Below are 9,963 nucleotides of genomic sequence, written 5' to 3'. Positions count from 1 at the left end.
TTAATGCCTACCGAGCCCGGAAATCTGGAATTGATCCACACTCCATTTACCAGAGTTGTGACCTTAAACGTCCTTAGCCTCAGTTTCCACCTCTGCAAGATGAGTACTAATAACAGCCTCCAAGGATCATTGTGAAGCTTTAATGAGCTAATTTGAGTGAATGAAAGACGCCTTTTGAAAACAGCAGACTCAGTGTCTAGGGTCTAGCAGGCTGCCCAGGAAAGGTGCCCCATCCTTTTGTACATTGGACTCACCTGGTCTTGGGATCTTTTCACCAAAATCTAGAACAAGAGATCCTTCTGGGATCAGGGTCTTGACAGATTGTTTGACATTCTGGTGGAATAGAGAAGAGGTGTGAGTGATAAAACAGGGAAACCAGGAATACTTACTTCCTAATTTGTCATGGGCCAGGCGGGGCTGGTTATACTGTGTCCTTCCTCAACCTGACATCACCGACACTGTGTTTCTTAGAAACAGGAGGACCCAAGGGGCATGAAGAACAGGTGTACAGTGTGCTGTGCGTGTTTGAGTCCACTGACAGGAAGGGAAACTGGGACATAAATCACAACGTGACAGCTCCAAGTAAAGTCAAGTTCATTTCATTCAAACTGAATGTGGTATTTAAAGAGCCACGGTGTGTGTCTGCTTATGCAAATCACTATTCAAAATAGACTTGTTTCTTTGGCTCTTGGAAATGTAACAAGATGAGCGGTGCTTCCTGAGAAAACTGCTGCAACATATTCTGTATATAAGTAGAAATAAATTTTGAAGAGGGCCTCCTACTTCTGTTGTGCTGGATAAATCCCAGGGACATTGACCTAGAAAGCTATTCAGTTCTTATTATCTTTATTATTATATAGAATTCAGTAGTTTTATGATGTGTAACTAATATAGTGGTTACAATTCCATTGTACTTTGTTTGCATTAATTTTCCTTCAGAAGAGTTTCCTCATTGCGACTTTATGACAAATAAAGCAAGCTCCCAAGCTTACCAAAACTACAATTGCAAGTCCTTCCCTTCCTTCTTTCCTTCCTCCCTTCCTTCCTTCCTTTTGTCCTTCTTTCTATCCATCAATGAATGTTTAAGTGCCTTCCATATACTAGGCACTGTCAGGAGTAATTGAGACAATATATGCAAAACCATTAAACAGTGGAGGAAACAGTCTACTTTTTTACCAACCCAATGAAAAAGACATGAGAGAAATCACACTTACCTGCTTTGCTTGCCTCTGGGGAGATTGGAGGTGAGTAGCATTATTTAAGTTGGTCTGTTGTACCCATCTGAGGGATCACTTCTCCCAGCTGGTAGACTGATGGCAGGAAATGAGAAGAGGGGTGGAATGGGACAGCTAGGTAATTCTCCAGGGCTTTCTTGATCCATATCTATGGATATGAATTTGTGTTATTTGATACGATTCCTCAAACATTAGACATTCCAATAATCAAATGGAAGTACAAAAATGCATGTCAAAATCAAGTGTAAAATGATTTTTAAATGATTTTATTTATTTTTGCCCTCTGCTGAAAGGGAAACTGAGGCACATTACATTTTCACGAGTTTATTTGAGCTAACATGGATTTGAATCAGGCAGTGCCAAACCCAGAGTGGTTAGGAGCACCGCGCTGACAAGAACTAGAAGAGAGGTTTTTATAGAGAAGACAGGGAAGCAAAACAAGGAAATTGTTTGATTGACTACAGCTTAAGCAGTTCCGTGTTTGGGAAAGCCTAGGTGACTGTTTCTGATTGGTTGTTCTTGGGTTTTGATTTCTTAACCTTGAGGCATTTACAGGCATTGACTCTGGGTGGGCTTTGGTTTGCTTACAAGGCTGCCAAGACATTAGAATCACCTCAGTCTAATGACCTCCTGGTTTAATTAGTTTAACACCTTCAAACTTCTGCCCATCTCTGTTACCTTAATAAAAGAAAAAGTTGACATTTTAGGAAGAACTTCTACTGACTTGAATACGCCCAGAGGAGAGTAACCAGGGTGTCCCTGAGGACTCGAGAACTGGAGCCTTAAGCCAGTTGCTTGACTTCGTTGTCTCAGTTTCCCCATCTGTAGGATGGAAAAATGAAAGTGCCAAGTTGATTTTGAGCAAGGTTTAAAAAAGATAATACATAAAATGTTTGCCCATAGTAAGTGCTTGATACATCTCAGTTTTCATTATTACATGTGAAGAAAGATGGAAAGCAATGAGGTTATCTCATAGAAGAAAGAATTGTCTTCAGGTATTTGCAGGTTTGCTATGTAAAAAAGAAAATGGAAAAACACTTCCTAAGACCTGATTAGAACCAGTGGCTTGAAGATAATGAGGCAAATTTAATCCCAGTGTTAGAAAAATCTCTCCCAAGAAACCAAATTTTCCAGTGGTGGGTGGAAAGATTTAAACATGCATGGATACAAATTATTTTACATTCTTCCTATTGAAAAGATGGAATAAAATAGTTGCTTCATTTCCCACGAGGTTGGCCCGTCTCAGATGGGCACCTGCATCCCCTCTCCCTTTCCAGTCTCCTGAGCTGCTTCCTCATTTGCCCCTCAGCTCTGTCTTCCCCCCTGCCTCCCAGTTCCATCCTACCATGCCCCTTGGGTATCTGTTGTTTCTGGATCCTCCCTAGCCTCAGTGGGAGGAGACTAAGTCTTCCAGAGTCTTCTGAGTAAATCATCTCTAACACAGAGTAGAATCTTGCTTATATTGACTGTCTCTCGTAGCCTCATGTTTGAAGTGGACATTTGTTTTGTCCCAGTATTTACTCCTCTGGGTCTTGTTGGAGGGCAACTCTAGGAGCTTGTTTCCTTATACAGAAGCCAAAGTTACCCCTAAACCCTTTTTGTTCTGTTTCCAGGGTCAGCTTTCATTACTAGCTACAAAGAACTCTAACTGATACAACTTTGATACATTATGATGCTAAGAGATACCCTCCCCATTGGTTGGGACAGGAGCAGAAACTAAAGGGTAAAGGAGGTAGAGAGTTCAGTTCTGCCTCTGTTACCATTCCAAAGTCTGACCCATGAGCACACATGTCTACAGAAGGGAGATGCATTGATCTCAGAAGGCTAGTGACCAAGGTTTTTCCTTGTTTCAGTTATTTGTTTGCTTCCAGCTCAGGAGTTCTGTCATTTTCTTGTACTTCCTGAGAGGCATATGATAGCAGGTGCTGAAGGCCTAAAAACATTTTATAGAAAGGAAAGTAAAAAATGTATCCACTAATTTAATTCTCTCTGAGAACTGGGTAGACAACAGCTCTGTTCAGTTTCAGTGTTAGAACACCTGAGTCTAGCTCATGGAGAACCTGAGATCCACAAGACAATGATTTGAGAGTAACCGAGCTCCACTATAGACGGGGATATGAGAAGGTGAAATCCATCAAAATTGAAACCGCATCTCCAAAACGTTCATCCTGCCTTAATATAATCTAAAGAATACACTTGAGATGAGGCCCCTGGGGAAACTGCAAGTAACTGCCAATTTTGTTAATGATAATACTTTTATTTTAATTGCTAATATACTCCTAATTACTCTAATTCTAAAATGTTTACTTCGCTGTCAGTCATCTTCTTTGATTTACGTTCTTTGTGAAAAGACTTTGTCATGTCAGTCGACCCTTTTCAAGCTGGGTGGCAGCTGCTGAAAATGATCTCACCTTCTCTGTCACACAGCTTGACTGGGCATCACTTGTCCCAAGGCAAGAGGTTTTACCCATGAAATCTTCTAGAGTTCATAGCTTCTCATCTCAGCTTAGAGAAAATATTTTCAAGATTTTGGTTACATAAACAGAAGACTGACACTGACTGTTCCAAATTCTGATTTCAATATAATCTCTTACTTGCCCTGTCTCTTGCCACCTACCCAAGTGTGTGTGCATGTGTGCACACACATGCACACGTGTGTATTCAAATAATTATTTCAAGAGCATGATGTAGTTGCTGTAAAGATTCTTCATCTGGGTGGGCATCCCATTAACTCATTTACTCATTTTTTTTTAGCAAACATGTATTGAGCCCCTAGGACTGGGGATAGAGTGATGACCAAGATTTAAAGGTTTTGACCATCTGGGAACTTACTTACACATTCAGGAGATGGATAGTAAACAAATAAACAAAAAGACGCTATAAGACAATTGCAGATGATGATGGGTTTGAAAGAAAAACGGGAGATGGACTAAGTTCAGAGGAGAGCTAGTTTAGGTGATCAAATAGATTGCATTTGGGATGAGACCTGGGCATGAGAAGGAGCCAGTTATTTGAAGAGCTAAGGGAAGATTTTTCCCAGACTGAAGAAAGCCTGGCCTGTTAACGGAACGGAGAAAGGTGGCTTGTATGATGGAGCAGATGAGCAAAGAAAACATGTTAAGGAGTAGGTGGGCGGCTCATAATCATATAGGACCTCGTCAGGAGACAGGGTATTATTCCAAACGTGATGGACACAGACACATGCGGAGGGAAACCCATGTGAAGACATGGAAAAGAGACTGCCGTCTATAAACGTGGAACAGATCCTTCCCCCACGGCCCTCAGAAGAAACCAAATCTACTGACAGCTTGATTTTGCACTTCCAGTCTCCAGAACAATGAGAAGAGTAATTTCTGCCATTTAAGCCACCCAGTTTGTGGCACTTTGTTACAGCAGCCTGATGACACTAATATAGGAGGACCCCTGAATTTTTAATTAGGACAACTGAAAAAAAAGGCATTTCTGTTAACTAACATAGTGAAGACCATGGAGGAGCAAATTTGGAGGAGGCAGGAATTAGGAGCTCTGTTTTACACACATTAAACTAGAGATATGATCTAGACTTCCAGGTGGAAATTGTGAGAGGGCAGTTGGGTATGTGGATGCGGAGCAGTGGTCCAGGCTGGAGATGTAATTACACGGGTATTTACACTCACATGCATGAATGAGGCTGCTCTAGGAGTGAGTTTAGACAGGGAAGACACCCAAGGACTAAGCCTGAGTATAAAATGTAAAAATTGACAAATAAAGAAGAATTAACAAAAGAGACACAAAGTCAAGGAAGTAGGAGGAAAAACCATATAAGTAAAGCACATCAAGAAGGAGGGAGTGACTGACTATGTCAAATGCTGCTATAGGTCAATTCCAATGAGCCCTAAGAACTGCCCATTGGGTTTAGCAGCACTGAAAGCTGTTGTAGCTTTGTGATGGACGTGCTGCTGTGATGGCTGGTCAGAGCGAAGTCCTGATTGGGGTGAGGTCATCAAAGACTTGGGAGAGATGAATTGGAGACAAATAAGTTCAGAAGACAAATCTACCAAAGAATTTTGCTTCCACCAGGAGCAGAGACATGGAAGAACAGAGTATCTGTAAGAGATGTGGATTCAAAAGAAGGCTTAATTAAGACAAGTGTTATTACAGCGCAATAGAGGCGAGGCTGCTACTGCAGAAGAGAGAATTCCTGGAGCACCTTCTATGCACAGACAAGAGGGGGCGGGTTGCAGTGCGTGAGTAGTGAGTCGGCCTTAGATAGCAGCAAGGACTTTCCATCCACAGAACAGGAAGGAAGGAGAGTAGGAACAGATGCTTGTAGGTGGCTAGATATGGTTAGCTATGTCTTCATAATTGTTTCTATTTTCTCAGCAAAATGGGAAGCAAGGACATCAGCTAAGAATCGGACTCAGAAAAGATGTCCTGAAGATTTGAGGGAAAAGGATAAGGTATGAAACAGTCACCTGGGGAGTGGGAGGGCAAGTCCAGAAGATGGGGTAAGATGACTACCAGGCTCCACCCAACACACTTTAAGGGCTGGGATCATGAATTTAAAGAAAGGTCCAGTGATGTGGTTTTCCTCAAGCCATGTTCAGTGTGTGAGTAAAGATGCATAACAGATGTAGCATGGGATACAAGCAGAGGTAAAAGCACACGGGATACAGGGAGGTTCAAAGGAATGCAGGGTTTTCAACAGGAAAGGGAAGCGATCTGATGTACATTTTAGAAAGATGACTGTAGCTGCTGTGTGGGTACTGGGGTGTAGTCTGAAAGAGTAGAAAGAGGAGAGGCTGGGTAGGAATGTGTCTCTGCCCTGGAAGAAGATATTCCCTTTTCTTCAAATATCTTCTCCTGTTTTCTTCACCTGCCAAACTCATACTCTTTCTTCAAGAGCTTTTTAGAACTATTCACAACAGCCAAAGGATGGAAGGAAGCCAAATGCTCATTAGTGAATGAAGGGATAAACAAATGTGGTCCCTCCATTCAGCCATAAAAAGGATACAGACTACAATGTGGATGAACCTTAAAAACATTGTGCAAGTTTTACCTCTTAAGCATGAAAAACTTTTACATAGTTCAAAAGCCAAAGCGGTAAAGAAAAGCATACTCAGAGAAACAAAACAGAATAAAACATTATGCAAATAAAATCAGCCAAGACACAAAAGGTCACATATTGTATGATTCTGTTTATATGAAACATCCAGAATAGGTAAATCCATAGAGACAGAAACCAGAGACAGAAACCAGACTAGTGGTTGCCGAGGGCTGCGGGAGGGGGCATGGAAAGTGATTGCTTGTTGGGTGCAGAGTTCCATTTTGGGGTGGTGCAAATGCTTTGAAATTTGATGGAGGTGATGATCACACAACACTATGATTGCACTATGAATTGTACATTTTAACATGGTTACTTTTGTGTTTGTGAATTTCATCTCAATTAAATTTTTTAAAGAAAAAAGGAATATGTTAGATTTGTTTTCTTATTTCTATCAATTAAAAAAAAAAAAAGCTCTATTAGAAAGACACCAAGTTTCCTCAGAGACTCTAGGTAAGAGCTGGGCAACCAGGTTGGGGTGGTGGGGATGCCAGCAGCGGGATGGGTGCAGCCCTCCCTCCAGGGTGCTCACGTCCCTCCTCCAATCACCTCTGTCCCTGGGAGAAACAGAATCTGATTGGCCAAGCTGTGTCCTGTGATGCTGTGTTCTCCAGGGTTTGGGGTCTGGGTTTGGGAACAGCAGCCCCATTAAAACCCATGGATTGAGGGTGGGGTAATAGAGAATGGTGCTGTGGGAACTGGACGAAGGAAGAAGGGATACTGAGCAGAACATGACAGCTGGTGTCCACTCCAAACACCCCTCAGCTGACATAGTCTTTCAACAGCATCTGTCTGTCAGTTTTCACTGAGCATCTCCCCAGCTGGCACTGGCTAGGCACTGGCGATAGAAATGGTCTCTGTCCTCCCGGAGCTTAGACTCATGAGTAAAGAGAGACACTGGACTTATGCCAGGGGGCCGAGTGCTGTGCAGGGGAGTACAGAGAATGCCTGGGAGGCTCTAGAATCCAGGCAGATGTGGAGGCATCCCACCCTCTTTAGGGCCCCATGGCTACCTGGAGTCCCCTCTTATTGCCCATCACGCTGATGTCGCTGCCTCTTTGTCTACCTTGCTCGCTCATTAGATTGTGAGCCCTGAGCAGCACAGAGCTCAGAACTAATGCTGGGACTAAGAGTTGAAAAGAAGAAGGAGAGAGGGAGAGAATGAGAACACAATGATGTCCTGGATACACTAGATTTTAGTTTATGTCCCGCTTCCCTTTTGATATAGGAGCTTTAAAACTAATTTGTATTGTGTGGCCCTCTTGGCCCCTATGATGGCAGTGGAGAATGAGATAACTTCCTTGCAGGATGACAGCTGGTGGCACTGCCCTTACAATAAATCATGGCAGGAGCCTGGGCCTGTCATCTGCTGGAGTCCTCTGCTGCCAACAGGGCAGTGGTCGCACGATTGACCCCAGCTGGTGGCTGCTTCCATGTCCAAAGTCCTTCTCTCTGGGTGGTCTGTTTCCACATCTCATCAACCTTGCAACCAAGACAGCTTTCTTGGATAAACACCAAGATATTGGCAGCGTTGTCTTTGAGTTAAGGGATTATGGGTAGCTTTTTTCTTTTGGTTATTCAACTTTTTTCTTTTTTATTTAAATGAAGTGAGGGTGAATCACTGACAAAAATGAAGAAAATCTAATTAGTTATTTTTAAAGTGAACCCTTTCTCATGCCAGTATGCAAGCTCACTTCCTCTTCTTTGGTCTTCTCTAAGGCAGAAAAGTGTTATGACCACCCCTGCCACCGCCACCACCAATACTGTAGAACCACGAGGCATGAATTTGCCTGTTTTACCGGTGAACTTCAAAGGCCCAATATCACAAGGCTATGAATGATGCAGCAGCCAAGTCCTGCCCGTGTCTGTCTGACTTCAAAACCCATGTTGTCCTTATATCACTTTGTCCTGTGTTAAACGGTGGAAGAAGTCCTTATTCAGCTAGATTGCCGCATCCTTGGCAAAGTCTCAGCCCATTGCTCACCCCTTCCTTCCACCATCTCGCCTATTAGCTGAAAAATTCACAGTCCCGAGAAGTCAGAAAAACTACTGCCCCTACTATTAATGTGACTGCTGCCGCCAGTAGCATGGCAGCTCCCGCTTTGGGAGAGTTTACTATGTACCTAGCTCTGTGTTAAGTTTTAAGTACTTGGCCTGCATGGACTCATTAAATTTTCATAGAAATGCTATGAAATAGGTAATATTTTATCCCATTTTATAGATGAAGAAATGAAGGCTTGGAAAGATGAAATGCCTTGTCCAGAGTGACATCGCAGATAAGCAGCTGGGTCAGAACTCAGCCCCAGGTCGAGGCTGCCCCTCGAACAGGAAAATCGTAGTCACTTTTGTGCTAGTGTTCCAAGGACGTGATTCACCAGGGGCAGAGACAAGGCAGTGGGAAGGTGGAAAGCTCTGGAATGTGGTCCTTGATTTTCCCTTTTACTAAAAAGAACAAAAGACCGAAGGGAGAAAAATGGAGCACCTGGCGAAGCGCTTCAGCTAGCTCCCCGACAGCCCATCACCTGCAGCCTGAACTTTAGCTTCGCCCCCACAAAAGTAGGCTGTTTGGGTTGGGGTGGAGAGTGGATCACCCTCTTGCATCAATGCAAATATGAAATGATATATTTGCATTGAATATAAAAGTCCTGATGCCCTAGCCTTTGTCTCCCATCCTACCTTTCATTTTCTTTGTTTTTATTTCCTTGAAGGCTACAAAAGGATAAGAAAATGCTGGCAAAGTGGCAGCCAGCTTTTAGCATCCACCTGCTAAAGTGCCCCCCACCCCTAAGGTACCCCGTCTGGCTCTCTAGCAGGTGTAGCTTGCAGCTGTAGCAGATTTTGCCCAGCATGGGACAGATGGAGGGGACACAGCCATCACTGACAGATAGTTGTTTTTTTTTTTTTTTTAATAAATGATCAGCCCTTCATTGAGGCTTGGTAGGGAAATGTGGCACTGATGCAAAGTATGCCAAGTTGGCAGGTGTCTGCTCTGTTGTATTGTATGAGCAATAGTGAGATTCCTTTTGCAGGGGGGCAGGGGGAGTGGAGGAGGTGGTTGGCATCCACGGCAGCACAGGCAGATCATTTTGAGTTATTTTGAAGTAACTACAGTAGATTTTACTTGTGGGAAATGGCACAGGAGCCTTAAAGATCTGGGGTGCATGAGTCATGCGTTATCACTGAGATTCACCTTCCTCGCCTATCAAATGAGGGTGTGGCAGTCTGCCTGGAGCTCACCAAGGATTCACATGCCTCGCTACAATTCCCACAAAGGCAGGGTCATGTGACTAACTCTCACTCTTGGCACATAGGGAAGGCATGTGTCACTCTCCACCAGGGGGCAGTTAAGCAGGCAAGCTTGGAGGTCCATATATGGCCAGTGGCATGGTTACAAGAGGAAGGAGGTCTGCCTGGCCCACATCAGGCATTACATGGGTTTGCCTGTATTGGCAGCTAAAACAAAGCCATGGACTAAGGTCAGGAATATGGATGAGGCAGATAAAGTATTTCACACACAGCAGAGAATCCATCATGTGCTGGCCAGAGCTACCGAAGCCTCTACAAGCAGATCTCCCAAAGCAGACCAGACAGAGTTTAGATGATTTCTCTCTCCTGTGGCACCTCATTCATGCCAAATCTTTGAGG

This window comes from Camelus dromedarius, chromosome 20, assembly GCF_036321535.1.
Source record: "Camelus dromedarius isolate mCamDro1 chromosome 20, mCamDro1.pat, whole genome shotgun sequence".
NCBI lineage: Eukaryota > Metazoa > Chordata > Mammalia > Artiodactyla > Camelidae > Camelus > Camelus dromedarius.
This window is presented reverse-complemented; position numbering follows the sequence as displayed.